The sequence below is a fragment of the Rhinoraja longicauda genome, chromosome 2, assembly GCF_053455715.1.
Source record: "Rhinoraja longicauda isolate Sanriku21f chromosome 2, sRhiLon1.1, whole genome shotgun sequence".
Lineage (NCBI taxonomy): Eukaryota > Metazoa > Chordata > Chondrichthyes > Rajiformes > Arhynchobatidae > Rhinoraja > Rhinoraja longicauda.
Genome location: NC_135954.1, coordinates 58,889,581 through 58,912,305, shown reverse-complemented (window position 1 = coordinate 58,912,305; position 22,725 = coordinate 58,889,581). Strand labels below are relative to the sequence as shown.

Sequence of the window (22,725 nt, the reverse complement as noted above, 5' to 3'; positions counted from 1 at the left end):
TCAGCCAACTGTTATCTGCAAAAGTTCTCTGATGACTGCCATTATAGATGACAATAACAGGGAGTACAGAGAATTGACCCAGGACTTTGTGAACTGGTGCCAGTGGAACCGCCTCCAGATCAACTCGGGGAAAACCAGGGAGATGGTGGTGGACTTCCGCAGGCGCAGCCACGCCCCCTCGACACCGGTGAACATCCAGGGAATGGACATTGAGAGAGTGGACTCTTATAAGTACCTGGGTGTTTACCTGAACAATAAACTGGACTGGACTGATAATATTAATGCACTTTATAAGAAAGGCCAGAGCAGACTGTACCTGCTGTGGAGACTCGGGTCCTTTGGAGTGTAGGGGGCACTCCTGAGGACTTTCTTTGACACTGTGGTGGCATCAGCCATTTTCTATGGAGTGGTCTGCTGGAGCAGCAGCATCTCAACTGCTGACAGGAAGAGACTTGATAAACTGATCAAGAAGTCCAGCTCTGTCCTGGGATGCACATTCGACTCAGTGCAGGCGGTGGGAGAGAGGAGGATGATGGCAAAGCTATCTTCACTGCTGGACGACTCCTCCCACCCCATGCAGGACACTGTCACTGCGCTAAGCAGCTCCTTCAGTGACCGACTTCTTCACCCCAAGTGTGTGAAGGAGAGATATCGAAGGTCCTTCCTTCCTGCTGCTGTCAGACTGCACAATCAGCACTGCTCCCAGCAGACCAGTAAATAAAGATAATTACCGTTATTATATATTTTTAATGAATGCTTATTTATTTTTGCTATCCACTTTGCTGCTGTTACCCTGCAAATGTCCCCGTTGTGGGACGAATAAAGGAATATTAATTAATTAATTAACTAACGTTTTTCAATTGTGCTCCTTGAATTTCTATCCCATTTTGGATATTGTTTATCCATTGTCTCCTTTGGTTTCTAGTTTGTTAACTTGTGGTAACTGGTCGCATCATCCCAATTTACTTCTGCAACTGCCCCACATGGCCCAATTTATATTATCTATGTATCTGGATTTCTGTTCACTTTTCCTGCACACTAACCCTAACAATAACCCTCAAACAAAGTTGTAAGAGGGCTGAAGATAGGAGAGATTAAAAGTAAAATGGATGATAATAGAAAGCAAAAGGGATGGGCATCGAACCTAATGAAAAATCTTCCCAGTGCAACTTTACGATTGATATCTCTTCCCCACAGTTCTCTGTAAAATGTTGTGGTTTAAAAATTCATTGGGGCTGGGAGAAGTTTACCTAAATTTCAATGTGCGGTTCACTAGTCACTGTTGTGGTTTGTTAACTTCAGTCATGCCGAGAACCCACTGCATGAGGCAACATTGCACACTTCCATCCACTACACATTGTGGAGCTTTAAGCAAAGGTCCAGGACTGGAGTTGAGGGGAAGGGTGGGAGACAACTGCTCAGAGGGAACCAGATTGGGACCTCAGCCACATATTCCAGGTCAGATGAGGGCCTCAACTGAGGTGGAATGAGACTGATGGGCTCAGTGTGGGGTGTATTCAATAGTATCTAGAGGATGGATTTGCTAAATGAATAAAGGAGGGCACTTGAACAGGGTTCCCTGTCCAAGGCTAGGACTTGCTCAGGGAGCTTTATGGTTCTAAGAATGCCCAGCAAAAGGTACACCTCCTCAAAACATTAATTACTTTCTTGAGTAAGAATGTGAAGGAGCTCCTCACAATGAATCACGTCATTCTCTGCACATCTGGTACAGGATTACGTTACTGGTTCAAACACGTTCTGCCATCTGAACAACCTGGTCAAATTTCTGAAGCAATGTGTTTTAATCTGAAAGTTGTCGCAATTGCCCGGGAACCAATTGATTTTAATGTACATGGCACTGAAGGAACAATGGAATATTGATGAATTTCTGAGTTGTTTCATTACATTGAAGGACAGTATTTGCATTTTACATTTTTATGTCATTAATAGTGCTAGTAGGAGTGCACAATGTAACCTTTTAAAACATTAAATTGACTTAAATGAATTAGATTTCCATTACTAATTAGCTCAGTTAATGCTTTTGGTTTAATCATGACACAGTACAAGAGAGATGTTCACCTTTGCTCACTGGAGTAAAGCATTTGTCCCTATTGGGTCCTCGCCTCCGTGTGTTCTGTGTCAGTTATGTAATCGGGTCTAGATGGGTGCACTTGTGTGCTACCATGGCTGATGCTTTCTCACATGTAAAAGACTCACAATCAAAGATAATCCTGGTCCCAGCACAATGACACCTCTACTTCCTCAGAAAGTTGATGAAAATCGGCATGTCACAAATACAATGATTTTCTACATGTGTATGATACAGAGCACACTGACTGGTTACATCATGGCTTGTTTTGGTAACTTGAACGTCCAAGAATGAAGGAGGTTCAGAAAGTGGGGGACTTTGCCTGCTCCATCACAGGTATTGACCTTCCCACTGTTGAAGGAATCTACAGGAAGTTCTACCTCATGAAGGCAGCTAATATCATCAAAGACCCACACCAGCTTGGCCATGCTCTCATCTTGCTGTACCATCATGAAGCAGCTTAAGAGCTGTGACCTCCCGATTCAAGAACAACTACTTCCTTTCAAGAATTAGTCTCTTAAACCACCCTATAATCCTAGCCGCAGCCCAACCTGAGCAACGGTCTACTTTGGACACACAAGGAACTGCAGATATAAAAAAAGATGCAAATTGCTGGAGTAACTCAGGGGGTCAGGCACCATCTCCAGAGAACATGGATAGGTGACATTCTGGGTTGAGACCCTTATTCTGACTGAACTTTACACCTTGTGCAAGTTTGCACAATTATGGTTTGGTGACCTAGTATTGTTGATAATTTATTGTATTATTGATTATTGTACATTTACTTCTAGTGTTGAATTGATGGGATTGTAAAGATTAAGAAATGTCATTGTTTTGATACTGGTGCATTAAACACTCTTGACTCTCTTGACACTTGAATTTCTCCTCCCGATGAATAGAATTAGTTAGATGATCTTAAACCATTGTCCATGATGCTAAATGCTGATGTTGTTTTCTAGCTTTGTATTAAGTGGATGTCAATTTGCCCTTAGTTAGCTATTGGGTCTTTTTTCATTCAGAGCACATCTTGCGACAGGAAAGGCAAAGCCTTTCATGATTGTAAGAAAGCTATGCATCTGTGGTTTCTTTACTTGCAGAACAGAGAGTGCAATGAAGCTGTGTGCAGGGGCACTCGTGACTTGTCACTAGTCACTTTCATTTCATGTTTCATGTGTTTTGTGTTTTATGACTGTTGGCAGATCAATTTCCCTCCTGGGATAAATAAAGTTCTATCATTTTTGGGTATATATCGTGTAGGCAGGATTAAAGTGTGTAATTTGCAAATGCCAGCGTCTCTGATTTTACTTTACAAAGAAAAGAAAGTAAGGTGAAAAGGTGAAGGGACAATATTCCCTCACTGGTCCCATGTACTTCTGAAATGCTTGTGACTGTAGCCGAGTTTTAGAAAACAATTTGCCCATCTATTTGGCTGGGATATAGAGTTTGACAATACGTGAACCAAGATAATGCCAGGCATTATCTTTGAAAATTTACAATGGTCATAAAGCCTTCTCGGTATCTATCTATTTCAGATAGATTGGATCCACAATTTCACTGAGTGCAAAACAAGCAAAAGGGAATGCCAACCACTTTCACGTGGGCCCACATCCGTTTATTCTTTTTCTAGGAATTTCACCACAGGAATTGCTGGGAATAGAGATTGGCTAATGTCTGTGGGTATGAAAATGAGACAAGATAGACCATCGTCCCTCTCGCTCTTCCTGTGACCACCACCACCGTGACTTCCCAATTGAGCATCCTTGCTGAGAAAGGCAAAGACTTCCATAGTTAAGGCCTGTTCCTCTCCATCATCAAGCAGGACAGTAGATGCTCTATGAGCCAAAACAGAAAGACAGAAGGAGTCTTTCTTTTGTTAGCCTGCTGAAGAGGAAGAGAAGGCTTCTGAGCTCTTGACCTTCAGTTAATGCAAACTGCAGCATAAACCTGAAAAGCCGAAAACTCCATTACAAAGGTTCTGGCAAATAAAAATTTCCAGAACAATGTTAGGTGTTTATGCAATTTGGTTTTAGTTATGGCATTCTGAGTTTGTTCTGGATTCAGATGCTTTCTGTTTGACTAGTGCAGGCATCCACATGGGGTTTTCACTCTTTCCTGCCATGTAGTAATGCAATTTTCTGATCTAATATCGAATAGCATCTCTGTGAAATAGATACTTCTGTAAATTGCTGGAGGAATTCAGCGGGTCAGGCAACATCTGTGAAGGAAATGGATAGGCAATGTTTTGGGTTAGGACCCTTCTTCAGACTGTGCATTTGATTTGTTGAAGATGATTTGTTGAAGAGGATACTTTTATTTTTGTCTATTCCTCAGATGAGACATCTGTGGAGTTTCTGCAAACTTAGCTGTCCAAAATGTGTCGGGTAGAACGTTATTAAATTATGAACCAATGCATGACACTTCTTTATTCAGGTTTGTAACCCTGCTCTGCTTTGAAAGAAGCAGCATCATAGGGTGTTTGAAAGTGACAATTACATATAGTGTGCCTTGCTTTGTTGCAATATCACAGCAAGCACAATAACATTCACATTCTGTATTTGACAATAAAATAGCTTAATTCTCAATGGAAGAATTAGAAGCTTCAAAGTTGTCGCAGGTGTTAGCTAAGTTTTCTTTCTTGTAACTTTCTGACCCACAACATCAATGTACATTTGGTCAAATAAATCCTCCTCTGTGTTATTAATATGACATGCAAGCAAAGCTTTTCCTTATTAAAAAGGATACTTTGTTCTTAAGTGATTTGCGTGGGCTATGCAATGATATTGTACAATACAATTTAATTGGCAAAATTGTGCATGCTCACTGCTTAAATCTAACCACTTCCTTCTCTGCATTAATGCATCATAGAAAATGATGTGATAAATAGATTAATAACAAGATTGTATATGTGCTTTTGTATCTGACTTACAATTATTTTTCATAACCGATTCAAGTCAAGCACAAAATTCCTTGTGATAGTTTGGAATGTCCTCTGTAGGTGACACCTTGTAACCCACTGATCTTCTCACATTAAACTTACAGTTAGACTATGGAAAAGTAATTGAAATTAAAAAATGAAAGACTTGCATTTATATTGAACGTTTCACTAGTCCAGCATCATTTACAGACAACAAAGTAGTCTTCGAGGTCATTGTCATAAGAGAAATACAGAAGTACTCAGTGTAATAACGGCACGGCACGGTGGCGCAGCGGTAGAGTTGCTGCCTTACAGCGAATGCAGCGCCGGAGTCTCAGGTTCGATCCTGACTACGGGCGCCATCTGTACTGAGTTTGTACATTCTCCCCGTGACCTGCGTGGGTTTTCTCCGAGATCTTCGGTTTCCTCCCACACTCCAAAGACGTACAGGTATGTAGGTTAATTGGCTGGACAAATGTTTTTTTTTAAATTGTCCCTAATGGGTGTAGGATAGTGTTAGTGTGCGGGGATCGCTGGGCGGCGCGGACCCGGTGGGCCGAAGGACCTGTTTCTGCGCTGTATCTCTAAATCTAAATCTAAAATGCAGATGCTGGTTACTACCAAGGATAGACACAAAATGCTGGAATAATTCAGCGGTTCAGGCAACATCTCTTAAACAGAACAGTAAGAGAATGTCTTAAAGAACTCACTTCGGAGAGAGGAGGCGAACTTTCTCAAAGTAGGGGGTTGAAGAGTTAATGATCTTCCACATCTGGTCTGAAGATCCTGACAAAGTGAAATAAAATATGGAGCAGCACAATGGCACACAGTAGAGTTACTACCTTGCAGCACTAGAGGCCCGAGTTTGATCCTGACCTCGGGTGTCGTCTGTGCGGAGTTTTCGCGTTCTCCCTGTGACCGCGTAGGTTTTCTCCGGGTGCTCCAGTTCCCTCCCACATTCCCAAGACGTGCAGATTTGTAGGTTAATTAGGTTCTGTAAATTGTCCCTACTGTGTGTGAAAGAGCTAGTGTCTGGATGATCATTGATCGGTGTGGACTCAGTGGGCGGAAGAGCCTGGTGCCAAACTATATCTCTAAATTAAACTAAATTTTGGCACAATCCAAATCATAGAACTGAGTTGCAAATTCTATCAATTGTGATAAAATATTTACTTCGGTTCACTTCATTGTTTGAGTGGCATAGATTGGAGGTCTTGCTTTTCTAAATGCCCCCCAAGCCATACAGAAATGTAGAATGTTTACTTGTGTTTTTATTTCTCTTTTAATTTATGCCCATTCAAAATTGAATCAGAAAATTTACTCTTCAGGCATTAAGATAACTTTGGATAAGATTTCAAGGACAGTTTTTCAAACTCCTAACATGATACTGGGAAAAACATTTTTTTTCCTTGGGTGATTATCTCCAGTTTACCTTTTAAAACTTAAAATTTAGGATACAGAAGCATTTTTAGGCTGCGAGGCTGAGCCTCGTCTGCCATTCAATAAGAACACGGCTGATCCCTTAGCTAACATCCACTTTGTGGCTGCATCGTCTCAACTACTATTCCTTTGGAGTCCAAGGATTGAAACCTCCAAATCTTGAATATACTTAATGACTGCCTATCTATTGCCCTATGAAAGATTTGCATCCCTGAAGATATAAAAAAACATTCTGCTCATCTCAATCCTCTTTGTATGCAGAAGGCACTCAAATGCAGAATATTGTTTGTGTAATGGGCAAGTTTATTTGGTAATCTAAAAATCACATCAGTTTAAAATACTTGGATTAAATGAAAGCCCCCCCCCCCCCCCCCCCCCCCCCTCTCATCAACATCTATATACTAAAACTCTTGTTTGTCTGTTTGTTTGTTCCTGAACTACAGCCAAAACAGTACAAGATAGCGTGACAATTTTAGGCCAACCTTATTAACTGTCGTCCCTTTGGTGCTAATGGAAGAAGTTTCATTGAAATCGGTGTTATATTTTTAAAGTTATTCATATTTTAAAGTTTAAATTTATCTCCTAGGGAGGGAGGGGGGCGGGTAGGATGGAGGATAAGGGGGGCTGACGGGGATGGAGTGGGGGGGAAGGGGGCAGAAGGAGGGGGTGGAGGGAGGAGGGGGAGGGGGGAGGGGAGAGGGGAGGGGGGAAGAGAGGGTGCTGCACTAATGCAGGAGAGGTTTGGGCTAATGGTTTATAATTCTCTCATTATTCGCAGTATGGATGGATCATTAAAGGAAAGATGTAATAGCATTAGAAAGGGTACCAAGGAGATCGACAAGGATATTGCCAGAACTGGAGAAAAAATGGAGAGACTTGAAAAAAATAAGGCTATATTAGACTTTATAGACAATAGACAATAGGTGCAGGAGGAGGCCATTCGGCCCTTCGAACCAGCACCGCCATTCAATGTGATCATGGCTAATCATTCTCAATCAGTACTCCGTTCCTGCCTTCTCCCCATACCCCCTGACTCTGCTATCCTTAAGAGCTCTATCTAGCTTTCTCTTGATTGCATTCAGGGAATTGGCCTCCACTGCCTTCTGAGGCAGAGAATTCCACAGATTCACAACTCTCTGACTGAAAATGTTTTTCCTCATCTCAGTTCTAAACGGCCTACCCCTTATTCTTAAACTGTGGCCCCTTGTTCTGGACTCCCCCAACATTGGGAACATGTTTCCTGCCTCTAACGTGTCCAACCCTTGAATAATCTTATACGTTTCGATAAGATCTCCTCTCATCCGTCTAAATTCCCGTGTATACAAGCCTAGTCGCTCCAGTCTTTCAACATATGACAGTCCCGCCATTCCGGGACTTTAGATACTTTAGATTTTAGAGATACGGTGTGGAAACAGGCCCTTTGGCCCACTGAGTCCATGGCCGACCACTATCTACACTAACCTACACACACTAGGAACAATTTTACAACTTACCAAAGCCAATTAACCTACAAACCTGTACATCATTTAGTGTGGGAGGAAATTGGAGCACCCTGAGAAAACCCATGCAATCACAGGAACAATATACCATCTCCGAGCAGATAGCACCCTTAGTCAGGATTGAACCCATGTCTCTGGTGCGGTAAGGCAGCGACTCTACTGCTATGCCACCGTGCCACCCCAATAAGAAGAAATAAGAAGAGTTATCTGGGATGTTTGACATTATGAGCTGAGATAGGGTGAATACTAAAGACCTTTACCAGAGAGATCAATAACATGGACATAGATTTATGATCATTAGAAAGAGGATTTCAGTGGAATTAAGACCTTTAATGCCAGTTGCCTGAAATGTTACTGGAGGCAGAATCATCATTATACTTAAAATAATACCCAAATAAACATCTGATGTTCTGTAACCTACTGGTCCTGGTACTGCGAGCTGGGAAAAAGGATAGGGTAAAATAACTGTTTTGTTTCCTTTGGTGCCGTAAATTTAGGTGACTATTGGTGAAAGCATTTCAGCTCTCTACGCTGCCCCTGCATGGTGCACACAGGCATCATCATACTTTTCACGTATAACAGGTAAAATAATGGATCTGCCAATTATTGTGAATGTATGAATTTAATGATTATGCTCAATATTTCTCAAGCTCTCATTCAGAATCAACACAATGGTGATTTTTATGATGGTGAGCTGTCTGATTTTTTTTACAGTGAGAAGAAATCAATGGAGAAGTGCAGGAAGCCAAGGAAATTAAGACCTGAGTTTCCAGGTGATTCTGCACTATTTATTTAGTTTAGTTGCGTTAAGTTTATTATTGTCATGTGTACTGAGGTACAGTGAAATGCATGGGGTATAACATTAAAATGACAAATCTAATATGATTAGATATGATTAGATAGGTGATGCTAGCATCGTCTACTCAATGATTTACATTACCCAGTGGGTTCATGATAGATTATTACATTCTCTGCTTCATCAATGTTTTTCCTTTTGGTAGCTGGGACTTCATTTTGGTCAAAGTTAATGCCATGGATGTCGTCCATGAAGGATTATTCTAAATATAACAGTTTTTGTAATAACATTTATGAAATCGCTATTATTCACCATTAAATATGGTGAGATTGGTTATATGTTTGTCGAATATATGAGGTTGCTTGAAAATACATTTCTTCTACAAGTATCAAAATGTGGGATGATTTACTTTAGGAATGGAGAGAATCGTAACTGTGTCTCAGATGGTTGAATCTTGCTAAGGAACAACTTCAGTGACAAATTAAGTATCACAGTAATGTGAGCAGTGGAGCAGGGAGAAAGGGAAATGAATAACTGTAGGCTACTGCTTATCTTTATGTATCCAGGAAATGGATATGCAGTCTAGACTGGTAATGAGTGAGAAATGTGAGTTCAAATTACAATTTGACAATTAACTAAATACATTTTGAATAAAAGGCTAGTGTCAGTTAAAGTGCCCATCAAATTACCAGGTAGTTGTTACCAATTGGTGGTCTTGAGGAAAAAAGTTTTGCTGCATTACCTCATCTGTTATGTGTGTGAATCTGGACTAGCAACAGTGTGGCTGTTTCTTAACTGTTTCAGAACTGATCCAGTTCAATATCTTAAAATACAAACCATTTTCCACTCAGAGAACTAGGGTTCAAAAAAGTGGCTGGTGGCAAACTTCATATGGGCTACTGTGGATAGGTGATAAACGCTGCTCTGCTCTGTGAAGATTATTTTTTAAATGTTATAATTTAATCAAACTGGGCCTTTGAGATCTTAAAGATTTGAGAATTTTCCTACTCCATATTTTCTTACATCTCATCTTAAAATGATTGGAGAATTCTATATCCTTCCTCACCGACTATTTTCCTGTGATTGGTATTTCCCACTTGCCCCTCTAAAGCAAAGATAAATAGAGAGAAAATGTATAGAAATATTTTAATGTGGAGTGAGAGCACCTCTCTTCCTCACGCAATGCCAATTAGAAGCAGGGGAATTTATTATGGGGAACAAAGAAATGGCAGACGAGTTAAACCGTTACTTTGGATCTGTGTTTACTGAGGAAGATACACACAATCTCCCAAATGTTCTAGGGGCCGGAGAACCTAGGGTGATGGAGGAACTGAAGGAAATCCACATTAGGCAGGAAATGGTTTTGGGTAGACTGATGGGACTGAAGACTGATGGGACTGAAGGCTGATAAATCCCCAGGGCCTGATGGTTTGCATCCCAGGGTACTTAAGGAGGTGGCTCTAGAAATAGTGGAAGCATTGGAGATCATTTTTCAATGTTCTATAGATTCAGGATCAGTTCCTGTGGATTGGAGGATAGCAAATGTTATCCCACTTTTTAAGAAAGGAGGGAGAGAGAAAACGGGTAATTATAGACCAGTTAGTCTGACATCAGTGGTGGGGAAGATGCTGGAGTCAATTATAAAAGACGAAATTGCTGAGCATTTGGATAGCAGTAACAAGATCATTCCGAGTCAGCATGGATTTATGAAGGGGAAATCATGCTTGACAAATCTACTGGAATTTTTTGAGGATGTAACTAGGAAAATTGACAGGGGAGCGTCAGTGGATGTGGTGTACCTCGACTTTAAGAAAGCCTTCGACAAGGTCCCACATAGGAGATTAGTGGGCAAAATTAGAGCACATGGTATTGGTGGTAGGGTACTGACATGGATAGAAAATTGGTTGACAGACAGAAAGCAAAGAGTGGGGATAAATGGGTCCCTTTCGGAATGGCAGGCAGTGACCAGTGGGGTACCGCAAGGTTCGGTGCTAGGACCCCAACTATTTACGATATACATTAATGACTTAGATGAAGGGATTAAAAGTACCATTAGCAAATTTGCAGATGATACTAAGCTGGGGGGTAGTGTGAATTGTGAGGAAGATGCAATAAGGCTGCAGGGTGACTCAGACAGGTTGTGTGAGTGGGCGGATACATGGCAGATGCAGTTTAATGTAGATAAGTGTGAGGTTATTCACTTTGGAAGTAAGAATAGAAAGGCAGATTATTATCTGAATGGTGTCAAGTTAGGAAGAGGGGATGTTCAACGAGATCTGGGTGTCCTAGTGCATCAGTCACTGAAAGGAAGCATGCAGGTACAGCAGGCAGTGAAGAAAGCCAATGGAATGTTGGCCTTCATAACAAGAGGAGTTGAGTATAGGAGCAAAGAGGTCCTTCTACAGTTGTACCGGGCCCTGGTGAGTCCACACCTGGAGTACTGTGTGCAATTTTGGTCTCCAAATTTGAGGAAGGATATTCTTGCTATTCAGGGCGTGCAGCGTAGGTTCACTAGGTTAATTCCCGGAATGGCGGGACTGTCGTATGTTGAAAGGCTGGAGCAATTAGGCTTGTATACACTGGAATTTAGAAGGATGAGGGGGGATCTTATTGAAACATATAAGATAATTAGGGGATTGGACACATTAGAGGCAGGAAACATGTTCCCAATGTTGGGGGAGTCCAGAACAAGGGGCCACAGTTTAAGAATAAGGGGTAGGCCATTTAGAACGGAGATGAGGAAGAACTTTTTCAGTCAGAGAGTGGTGAAGGTGTGGAATTCTCTGCCTCAGAAGGCAGTGGAGGCCAGTTCGTTGGATGCTTTCAAGAGAGAGCTGGATAGAGCTCTTAAGGATAGCGGAGTGAGGGGGTATGGGGAGAAGGCAGGAACGGGGTACTGATTGAGAGTGATCAGCCATGATCACATTGAATGGCGGTGCTGGCTCGAAGGGCTGAATGGCCTACTCCTGCACCTATTGTCTATTGTCTATTGTCTATTGAACCAATTAATTGGAATGTGCTGCTTGTACACCGCACTATAAATAATATGACATCCAATGGTAAATTATCTTCATGCAAAGCATGGCTTTAATCAGTGAGACATAAATTACTATCTGAATTTCCATCAATCAAAAGGCAGTCATTTCATTACTAGAGGTAATCACCTTTTACTAGTCAACATATAAAAGGTGATTTAGTTACTTAATTATTTTTGGCATGGGGCTGGAGATGATGCTTACAATGAGTGGAATAAAAGTCATCTATCTATTCATAAACACAAGAATTAGTTAGCCTTTTCACAAACAGATAGCTGTCATGTTTGATATGTGTGGATGAAACACCTTTAGTAGTACAACTTTCCTTTTTTTAACTTGCTCTTAGATGAAAGATGAAACAGATTAGCCTGCGTTTGACTGTATGAATTTCTATCATTAACTTGCACTTTACTTAGTTTTGTATTGTCATTTTATCAAAGCAAGCAATCCAATGGTCTCTTCAGTTAAGTGAAGGCAATATTCATGATTATCACAGTGTGAAGCAGAATATTTCTTTTTCTTTCATTTCATTTTTAAAAAAAAGTAATTTTCTGTCCTACTTTATTTTATCCCCGACTGCATATACTTCATTCCCAATAGAAAATGCAGCCTTAGCTTTGTCAACATCAAAGCTATCAAAGTAATTCATAGTAAAAAAAACTCTTCTTTTGTAAGCTTTTGTGGGAACATAATGCAAAAACCTGACCTATGAAAGCAAAAGTAAACCATTGTGCCAACATCTTGTGCCAAATCCACCATTATCTGCTCTTTTATCACAGCACGACTCTCCTGAACAAATCCCATAAGCTTTGCTTCCTCTCATTTCATATCTATCAATCTGTGTTTTATAATATTCTCAGCGGCTGAGCAACTGTAGTTCTCTTGGGTGGAGAATTCCAAAGATTCCAGAAATTGTCCTGAATGGCTGACCCTTTATTTTAAAGCAGTAACCCCTGATTCCAGACAATGCAGCCTGGCACCTTCACAGCCTGGCACCTTCACAGTCCAAAGCCCACAACAATAGGCCAGAGACACAAGAATTTCAAACAAAAAAACAAAATCTTGGAGGAGTTCAGTGGATCAGGCAGCATCTGAGGAGGGATTGGAAAGGTGATTGTTTCAGGTGGGGGAACCCTCCTTCAAACTGATCTGAGACTCACCTGAGTATTGGCCGACTTACTGACTATGCCCCTCCTCATATATCATACACTCCTTCCCAATGGACAATCTTTATTGCACCATCCATTGCAAGTATATCCTTCCCTGGGTAATTGTGTAAGAAGGAACTGCAGATGCAGGTTTAAACCGAAAATAGACACAAAAAGCTGGAATAACTCAGCAGGACAGGCAGCATCTCTGGAGGGAAGGAATGGGTGACGTTCAGATGCTGCCTGTCCCGCTGAGTTACTCCAGCTTTTTGTGTCTATCTTGGGTAGTTGTTCTTGGGATTTTTAAAAATTCATTCAGTGGATGAAGACCATCCTTAATTGCCTATGGAGGGAACAGTGTTTGTTCATCCACTTCAAAAGGCAATTGCTGTCACTTTCTCAAGAAAAGTTCCTTCTTTTTAAAATTAGCCGCCTTATGAAACCTTGTCAATATTATTGCTAAACTAATATAATTAACAAGATTATTTTTTACAACAATCCAATAGCTTCCTGGTCAACATTACCATGACCTGCCTTTCATCCTAAATGTATTTAATTGACTGAATTTAAATGTCCAGTTACTAAGATAGGATTAAAATTGTCTAGATTATTAGTCTGGCCTCCGGTTTACTCATCCACATTTGCCTTACCTTAACCAAACTCTGTATTTTTTTTAAAGTTGTGAATTTAGCAGGAGTACTGTTCAGAGGGAACCTTCATAACTACAATTGCAATGTTCTGGCTCATTTGTTTACTCCTCTTTTTCCTACGTGCAACCAATATAATTTGGTTTGTTAAAGTTATTGAATGGAATACTCTGTTTCAAAAAAATAACTAAAATTATATGCAAGTGGTTAGTTTCTGGGTAAGAAATGAGCCAAATAAATAGTGATTGGCTTCAGGCAAAATGCAATAGTTTTCTGAAAATTCATCATTTTTGTTTAGATTACTTGATAAAAAGTTCAGAATGAAACAATGCATGGAACAATAGACAATAGACAATAGGTGCAGGAGGAGGCCATTCAGCCCTTTGAGCCAGCACCGCCATTCAATGTGATCATGGCTGATCATCCTCAGTACCCCGTTCCTGCCTTCTCCCCATACCCCCTGACTCTGCAATCCTTAAGAGCTCTATCTAGCTCTCTCTTGAATGCATTCAGAGAATTGGCCTCCACTGCCTTCTGAGGCAGAGAATTCCACTTTCTTTGACCCGTGTGTTGATCTGCCAATGGCTGGTCCACAAGCACAATCAAGTATGTAATCAAATGTACTTGTTTAATAAAGGCTTGGGTTGAATGGTAAGGAGTTTTCATTATAGATTGAAACCATCCAGTCTATAGTAATATGCACATCCCATCTCAGCTGGCTTGGCAAAGAATTACTGGTAAGTGTAGCATGGTACAAAGAGACCAGAACATAGGTGAGGGAGGTAATGTTACTGCACTAATTTCATTTTGCCCTTTTTTGGAAGTATAGCAACAAACTTATGCTATCATCATAGCAACCTTACTTTAACAGAATAATTCTGCATCATTAAAGCCGTGATTAAAGATGCTTCCATCAACTGCATGGGCTCTGCCTCAACAGGGGTGGTTTTCTTGGGAAAGTCAATTCAACTAATGAGAGGTATGCACCAATGTATACTCTTACCATGTGGCTATGTTTAATGCATACCTCTCTGAGCACCATGTAAATCACATAAAATGTCACCTTTTTGCCCATCCATCCTAAGCACTGGGCCCTCTGATGGACACAAATCAGGAAGCAGGATTGTACTTATTTTCAAGTTGAAGAAACACAGATGTGTTTCACAGATCGAGGATTTAACTTATTCACTCACGGTTGCCTTTATTTCTGAGAAAGGACGATCCTCTGGTTATAAGTCCACGCACCTGTTTGCTTTCATGTGCCCACCATATTCATCAGAAAGCCTGGTGCGTCAACAATAACAGAAACAATTTGCAGTAAGATACCTCAATTGATCACATATGTTGTTTCCAAGGTGATTCATGGAAGTATAATCACAGAAGCATTGACCTCAAGTCAAAGGAGTGATTTGGAAATTTGGTCAAGGAGATGTGTTTTGCAAAGGGTCTTAAAAGCATGACAGATGAGCCAGGATCCATGTTTGACACATTTTACTATTTGGCTCTCAATAAAAGCAGAAACAATTCTCCAGAAACATGCATTGAATGGAAGATAGTCATGCTCAAATTATGCACATCAATCAGTGATTGGTACCTCATTCACATTGTGCAAGTACTCGCACCAAATGGACTGCAAGACTTCAGACATTTGTGTCACCATCATTTTCAAGCAATAAATACTATTGCTCCTGTCAGCAGTGCTCAGATTCTGTGATTGAACAGGACGACAAACAATGTAATCAACAGGCTCAGGATAGACACAAAGTGCTGGAGTAACTCAACGGGACAGGCAGCATCTCTGGAGAGATGGAATGTGTAACGTCCAGAGATGCTGTCTGTCCCGCTGAGTTACTCCAGCACTTAGTGTCTATCTTTGATTTAAACCAGCATCTGCAGTTCCTTCCTACATACTAGTCATCAGGCTTGATTGATTGATTGATACATTAATTGAAAGATACAGCATGGCAACAAGCCCTATGGCCTGCCAATTCCACGCTGACCATTGCAGAACCTGCTCACACTAGCTTATTGTTATCTCACTTTCACATTCATTCTTTCACCATTCATTCATTAGAAGCAATTTACAGAGGCCAATTAACCTACAAATCCATGCATTTTGGAGCTGTGGGACGAAACCTGACCACCTGAAGGAAACCCACACAGTCACAGGGAGAATGTGCAAACTCCACATAGATAGCACCAGAAGTCAGGATCGAACCTGGGTCTCTGGCTCTGGTCTCTGTGAGACAGTATCTCTACCAGTTGTGCCACTGTGCTGCAGTGACAGGGGGATTATCCAATCATATCCATCCTGGATCGGAAAGCATTGTCACAATTCAGACTTAACTTCATCAGAAAACCGATTTCCCATTTGCTAGCCAGGTGTGAAAGATCTGGACAACTTCCCTGTGTACAATTTACACCTACAATTTTGCTCAAAATTACATTCAGTACTGAATAAGACCTTGTTCCTTTGGTGCATCTTCTGCATCAGGACCTCAAGCAGCCTGGTTCACAATATGATACGATACGATAGAACTTTATTTATCCCAGGAGGGAAATTGATCTGCCAACAGTCATAAAACACATGAAACAACAAAATACATGAAACAACTTGCACATATGAAATGCGCTGCAAGACAGTTTTCAGCAAATACACTTTCAAACAGCACAGAAGGTCATTTGGCTTATACTGCCCATACCTGCCACTGCCCATACCTGCCCATACCTGCTCTCTGAAACAATTATTCCCATACCTCTGTCCTTGCATCATTCTCCTCCAATTATTTCCTTAATCAACAATAGATCCAATTCCTCTTCGAAAGTCAGTACTAATTCTGCTTCCACCACTGTTTTGGGCAACACGTTCTGGGTGGTAACAGCCTGTTGAGTGAAATAATTTTGCCCTATCAAAACCCGATCATACGCCAACAATTTCAAATCTGTGTCTTCAAGTTACGAAACCCCTGCCAATGAAAGATATACTCTATCCACTCTACTAACACTCCTTATCATTTCATCACATCCACTAAATCTCCTCTTAACCTTCTCCCTGTTCAAAAAAGAGAATCCCCGCTTTCTGAGCTTCATGTAACTAAAACACTTCAACCCTATGGCATACCGGTAAATCTCCATGACACCATTTCCAAGACTGTGATGTTTTTGGTGTGCCCATCTTCATTTAACCCTACAGCAGCAAGTTCTTTATGAGACATTGCCTTCTCCACTCTCCTGCCCATTGATCTACAGACATACAATTCTGGTCATGAGCCAGTCTGCAAATGGGCAACAGAGACCCAAGAGATCCCAAGTGTTAGTCTAACCTAGCCAGAATGCTCATTTTATTTTAGAAGTGAAAAATATTATTTTAAAGAAAGAAAAGAAGGATTTGTCATGAATCCCATGAAATATTCAAAACACATTTCAGGTTGCTAACAAGGGGACTTTCCAGCAAAGCACTTTACTGTCCATTTTTGATAGTTGGAAAGATCAAAAGAAATATTCAAAACTGCTCAGTCTGGATGATCCATCAAGCCAGAGTAGTACACATTAAACCACTATTATACAGGTGGCGAGTATAGGTTTCCACTTTGCTTTGATCTGCCTAAAATAATAAATTATTGATTTTGACCGTGCTGCCTGGATAAGGAGTGAATCAAGTCTCTTGGACCGAAGGAAAACTCAGAGGAAATGTCGTTTGGAATGAGCTTTGGACAATTTTGGGGCAACAGACTTTCTATCAGGATCTTCGATACTAACTTAAACATTGATTAATCCCCAATGTGCATTCACATTCACCACAATCTTTATTGGGAATCAGAGACAACGGAACCAATTAGCATCTGAAATGCCTTCATTTACTGCCATGCAAATTCTTCAATGCTTCTCTGTTCCTGATTTAAAAGAAGGTTGACAGAAAATGTAGGTATTTATTCACAGCAAGAAAAAATATGCTTTCTATTGCCTGTCATCGTAACTAGTTGCAAATAAATCTTTAAGCATTCAAAAATTCTGCAGCTCAAGCACTAACGTATTTATTCCTCCTATCTGTGCTCATGAATCTACATTGGGTCCTTGTCTACAAAGCCTAACTTTGAAAATTCTTAACCTTGCTTTCAAATCAATCCATGGCCTTGCCTTCACCCCTTCTCTGTAATCTTCTCTGACTGCTGTCTGAGATAACTGTATTCCTCATTAGTCTTACTCAACAGAGGCAAGAGACAAATCATATATGTTTAATTGCCATATGTACCGACAAGGGGACGATGATATTCTTACTTGCTGCAGCTTAATAGGCGTATAAACACAGTAACATACAGATGGATATATAATAATCAACGTTATAATTAATTACTAATCGTAATACTAGGTAACCATAATAGTGCAAAAAAATAGTCCATAGTTCAAGCAAAGACTCAGTTCATGAATGATCATAGTTGCTGAGATTAGTATGGTTTTGTGTTCAAGAGCGGTGCTCACGTTGTCGACCTCCCCGTGGTGAGCCCTGTCAACTGACCTCAGTTGCCCTGTCAACTGACAACAAACAGAGACAGCAGAAGCCGAAGCAGCTTCATAACTTCTGCTGCCTCAAACACAAGAAGAAGAAGAGTGTTCAAGAGCCAGAAGTTTTCTTGGAAGTAGCTGTTCTTGAAATTTAGCCCACGATGCACATGCTGCCCGTTGTCTCTATCTATACTAATTTCATTTATCTGTATTAATCCATAGCCTTCTATGCCTTGGTAATTCAAGTACTAGTCTAGATGCTTTTTAAATGTCGTGAGAGTATCTGCCTCCACCACTTCTTCAGGCAGTGCATTCCAAACTCCAACCCACTTCCATGTGAAAATAATTCCCCTCAGATCCCTTCTAAATCTCCCACCTCTCACTCTAAACTATGCTCTCTTGTTCTAGATATGCCCACCATGGGATAAAAGATTTTTCCTATCCATCCTATCACCCCCCCCCCCCCCCCCCCTTGTAATGTTAAGATCTCTAACAGGTCACCCTCTCAAACTACTTCCTTATGTCTCTTACATTATTTTGTATTGAATCAAAACTTTCCCATGCAATAAATTGGGTTGTTTCTACTGCATTGAAGTTGGTGTGCAAATGGAATTTGTTGTTGGGCTCGCAAATGAGTGGGTTCTGGTCTCTGCTCACTGGATGAAAAACCTTTCAAAAGGATAGGTTGAGAAACAAGCAGAGATGAACATTGGACGTTATGATCCAACTAATCCTCTATGTTCTGGAGCAACATCCCAGGGCATGAAAGCACATATGTTTTTGATTATGAGGGAAACTGAAAGGATGGATAGGAAAAATCTTTTGTCCATTAGTGGGTATATCTAGCACAAGAAAGCATTAGTTTATGGTGAATTATGAACATAAAATTATTTTTCTAAATGGTCATCATTTTATCAGAATACCAAAAAAAGATTTTTTTCAAGCATATTTACGATGGCGTACAATGCATTCACAGCCCACAATTTCAAAACTTTGGGCGTTGAGCTTTATCGGAACTGGTCACGGCTTAATAGATTGATAAGTACTTCTTAAAAATAAATCCCCGATACTGGCGAACAGCATCAATTTACACCATCTGACCTACAGGGGATATTTCAGATTTTTTTTAGGAGGGTGAAGATTAAAAAATTGACTGATCCATCAAACTGCCATAGAGGCAGGAAACCAATGGAGGCCCATCCAGAATGTGAGAATGGGGAAATTGCCCTCTTCAGATAGATGTTGCCAGTCTGTGGAGAAATGAAATAATCCAAAGTGGAGGGAACTCTGGCACTTGCTGAATAGGCCTGCAGTGTTCAATTTTAGTGTTCAGCCATCCCTAAATGTCCAATGTATTTGGGACTCTCAAACACTCCAGCTGGTTGGTTAAAGAATGGGATTGGTGATGGTCTAATGGGCAAATAGCCTGATGCCTTCACTGGGCAATGATGCATTCCGTGGAAAGGAACAGATGAGCAGGAGAGAATAACTGACTATACTTGCTTTGCATGCATGTCTACACATGAGCAAGTATAGGGCTTGAAGGAGCAAGCCGAAAAAATAATAAAAACATGATAACCAACTGGCAATATTTCTTGTGTCAAAGGAAATAATACACAGTAGCTATCATCAAAGCAATTCAAATTATTTCATTATATGAATTTAAATAGCATGAGGATGCAGGCACAGAGCCAAGACAGGATACGAGCTAGGGTCTAAACTCTAGGAATGTGTATAGTTATATGTATAGAACAGTTATATACATAAAACAGTTATATACATAGATAAAAGCCATATTTTTTGTATATTTTACAAGCCCATAGTTATATACATAAAACAGTTATATACATAGATAAAAGCCATATTATTTGTATATTTTACAAGCCCATGCACATACACATCAGCACACATATAATTTGTACAAAATACACATACAGATGAAATATACAGCACACAAAGAGACAAAATTTGATAAATGAGGGTGAGTTGAATAATGAAGTAATTTAGTATGTGTAGGAAGGAACTGCAGATGCTGGTTTACACCAAAGATAAACACAAACATCTGGAGTAACTCAACGGATCAGGCAGCATCTCTGGAGAAAAGCAATAGGTGACATTTCGGGTTGAGACTCGACGTCTGGTCCCAAAACGTCACCTATTCCTTTTCCCCAAAGTAATTTAGTAATTCAATTCAGGGGTGATTTGATTTGACTGCCTCATTTTGAGTTCATGTTAATATTACAGTAAAATAGAAAAGACACGTATTGTAACACATTTTTTCCTTAATTTTTCTTCTTTCTCAATAATACACAAAAAACAATTAAATGCCAAAAGTAGATCTATAGTATATTTGACGAGTACATCAACCAAATGAACTGACCCAGGCCTGTACCTGAAATGTACCTGTGCAAAAGTGGCCATATTATACAACCATGAAAGAACACGCAGTGCTGGAAAAACTCCACAGGTAAGGCAGAACATGGATAGGTGACGTTTCGAGTCCAAACCCTTCCCCAAAGATGCTGCGTGTCCCGCTGCGTTACTCCAGCATTTCGTGTCTTTCGTCCCCCTTCTTCAGGTCTCGGCCCAAAACGTCACCGATGCATGTTCTCCAAGGATGATGCCCTGCCCACTGAGTTACTCCAGCACTTTGTGTCCTTTTGTGTATTAATCAGCATCTGCAGTTCCTTGCTTCTCTAAACTATACAATTGTACCGTGACGGGTGAAATTCTTGATTTTTGCCCATATGCACTGGTTAAAAACAATAATGCATCACATGTCAAAGCCACAATGTCCAAATAGCAAGGATTTGGTCAGTTTCGAAAATGACGGAGCTAACTCTGCTCCTGCAGATTCACACGAAAGAAACTTCAAACTGCTCCCGATTCCTGAATAAATTAAGTTCACGCTAAGATCGATCGCTTTGTACAGCCAATATAGACTCAAAGGAGTTGAACAGAATTTTAAACTGACGATCATCTACCTGAGGGAAATGACCTTATCGCCGTTGCTCCCTGCCTAGACAACATGAGCATTTTAATTCTTCCGGGAGCCACTTGCTTAAAGAAATGTAGCAACTTCAGATGGAACAAAGGCCCTGCAGCGCAGCATTTATGTGCTGGGGCTCTATTTTCCTATCCTGGTGCTGCAATTAATTCTAGTCACACGTTTCCACAGTGGAATCTTTATCCAGTCGAGAAATACAGTCGTTGGCAGGGACTGCCATTCTCAAAGGAGAGGAAAACAAGAATAAAAAGTGGCCTTTTGGCTTCTGTTGCTGTCAGCTGCCAGGCTCACTTTGCACCATTGCTAGTAATCAGGCCCCTTCCTCCGACCTTATTCTGCACAATTTCAGCCTCCAAAGCCCTTTCTGTAGCAGGAAGATCTCCCCGGAACGTTTTTTTAAAGAGTCACTGCCCTTGCACTATAAACGCCACCTTCATTTGTCTGGGTTAATATTTTGCAGCCGAAGTCAACGCATATTAATCATAATTGAAGTTTCCTTTCGAACAGGCGGGCAACAAGTAAAGAGGGCTGTGATACGTGACATCCATACCAAGAGCAGGAAGGAAGACTGCTCTCAGCTGAAAGTAGTACAAACGTTGTAACGGACTGGACGTTAATAAAATTACTACCCACACCTCATGTCTGCCCGTCTTCACTGACGACCGATTGCTACTCCAGTTAAATATGCAAAAAAATGTTTGCTTTGTCTACAACAACAGCGAAGGGTGTCACCACCTAAACAATGTAATAAAATGCCACATTACCTCGTAGTCCTGTCAACCCGTCAATTTTCACACCTCGAAACCTTCCCCAGCCTCGCTGCCCCCCCCCCCCCCCCCTGCAGTTTAATAAATAAGCACTCTTCAGAAAAGTTGCGCCGAAAGCTCTTCGGAGAAAATGCAAGCTTTTGCTGGCGAGCGATGGCTCAGAATGTGCAGGCGAGAAACTTTTTCTACATGGCTTTTGCTCGTGGAAAGTCTTGCAGCCTCTCTCTCCGCTCTCTTCCTTATTGCACGCTCCTCTCTCGGCACCAGTGGTACTCACTCTCAGCCTCATGAATATTCCGACAGGGCGAATGCGGTGGAACTAAATTGAATTAGCCAATTGGTGCCAAGATCCACACCATCTCGCCCCGGGGAGTTGCCCGCTTCCACGGGCTGGTGAATGCGGTGACTTGTGCATCTGCCACCCCTGCCCGCGGGTGTCCGCTCGTACCGCTAGACCTCACCACCCACCAGGGATGTAGTGAGACGTGCGAGCCTTGAATTCAACACATCCCTCCAGATCAAAAGGGGGGGGGTGGGGGGGAAACAACTGGGCGTAAGACTTCACTTTCCCCTTGCAAGCTCAAATAAAGCAAACAATTTAACCCTGCAGTGGTTTCAACTCAGAATAAATGGATTGGTGCACCAATTCCCGGGCACGGCAGATGCGTTTGAGCGAATTCCCAGTTTAAATGAATATTTATTATGTAGTACATGAGGATTATTATTAATTAACTTACTTCTTTGAGAGATTTTGGGGCAAGTTTCACAAGTAGGAATTCACTGCCTTCAATAATGCATTCCGCTTGTTGTTACACTTCCGCGATCTTCTAATTAAATAACTTGGAATGCTTTTGCGTTTGTTAGTTTGTTTCTTTGCTTT

The 22,725-nt window shown here is 41.0% G+C and overlaps 1 protein-coding gene across 6 annotated transcripts in view; it reads right to left on the bottom strand.

Moving 5' to 3' along the window:
* LOC144604801 (cadherin-20-like) overlaps positions 1 to 22,603 on the bottom strand; it is a 177,047-nt gene extending 154,444 nt beyond the window's left edge. For 2 of the 6 annotated variants that reach the window (XM_078419468.1, XM_078419528.1), the window contains exon 1: positions 21,843 to 21,904. The gene's annotated coding sequence lies outside the window, so the exon portion shown is untranslated. Of the gene's footprint in view, positions 1 to 21,055; positions 21,363 to 21,842; positions 21,905 to 22,122; positions 22,320 to 22,582 lie in introns of those variants that run through there. The other 4 variants (XM_078419518.1, XM_078419498.1, XM_078419478.1 and 1 more) reach the window with 4 other exon arrangements.
* Positions 22,604 to 22,725: the final 122 nt, after the last annotated feature.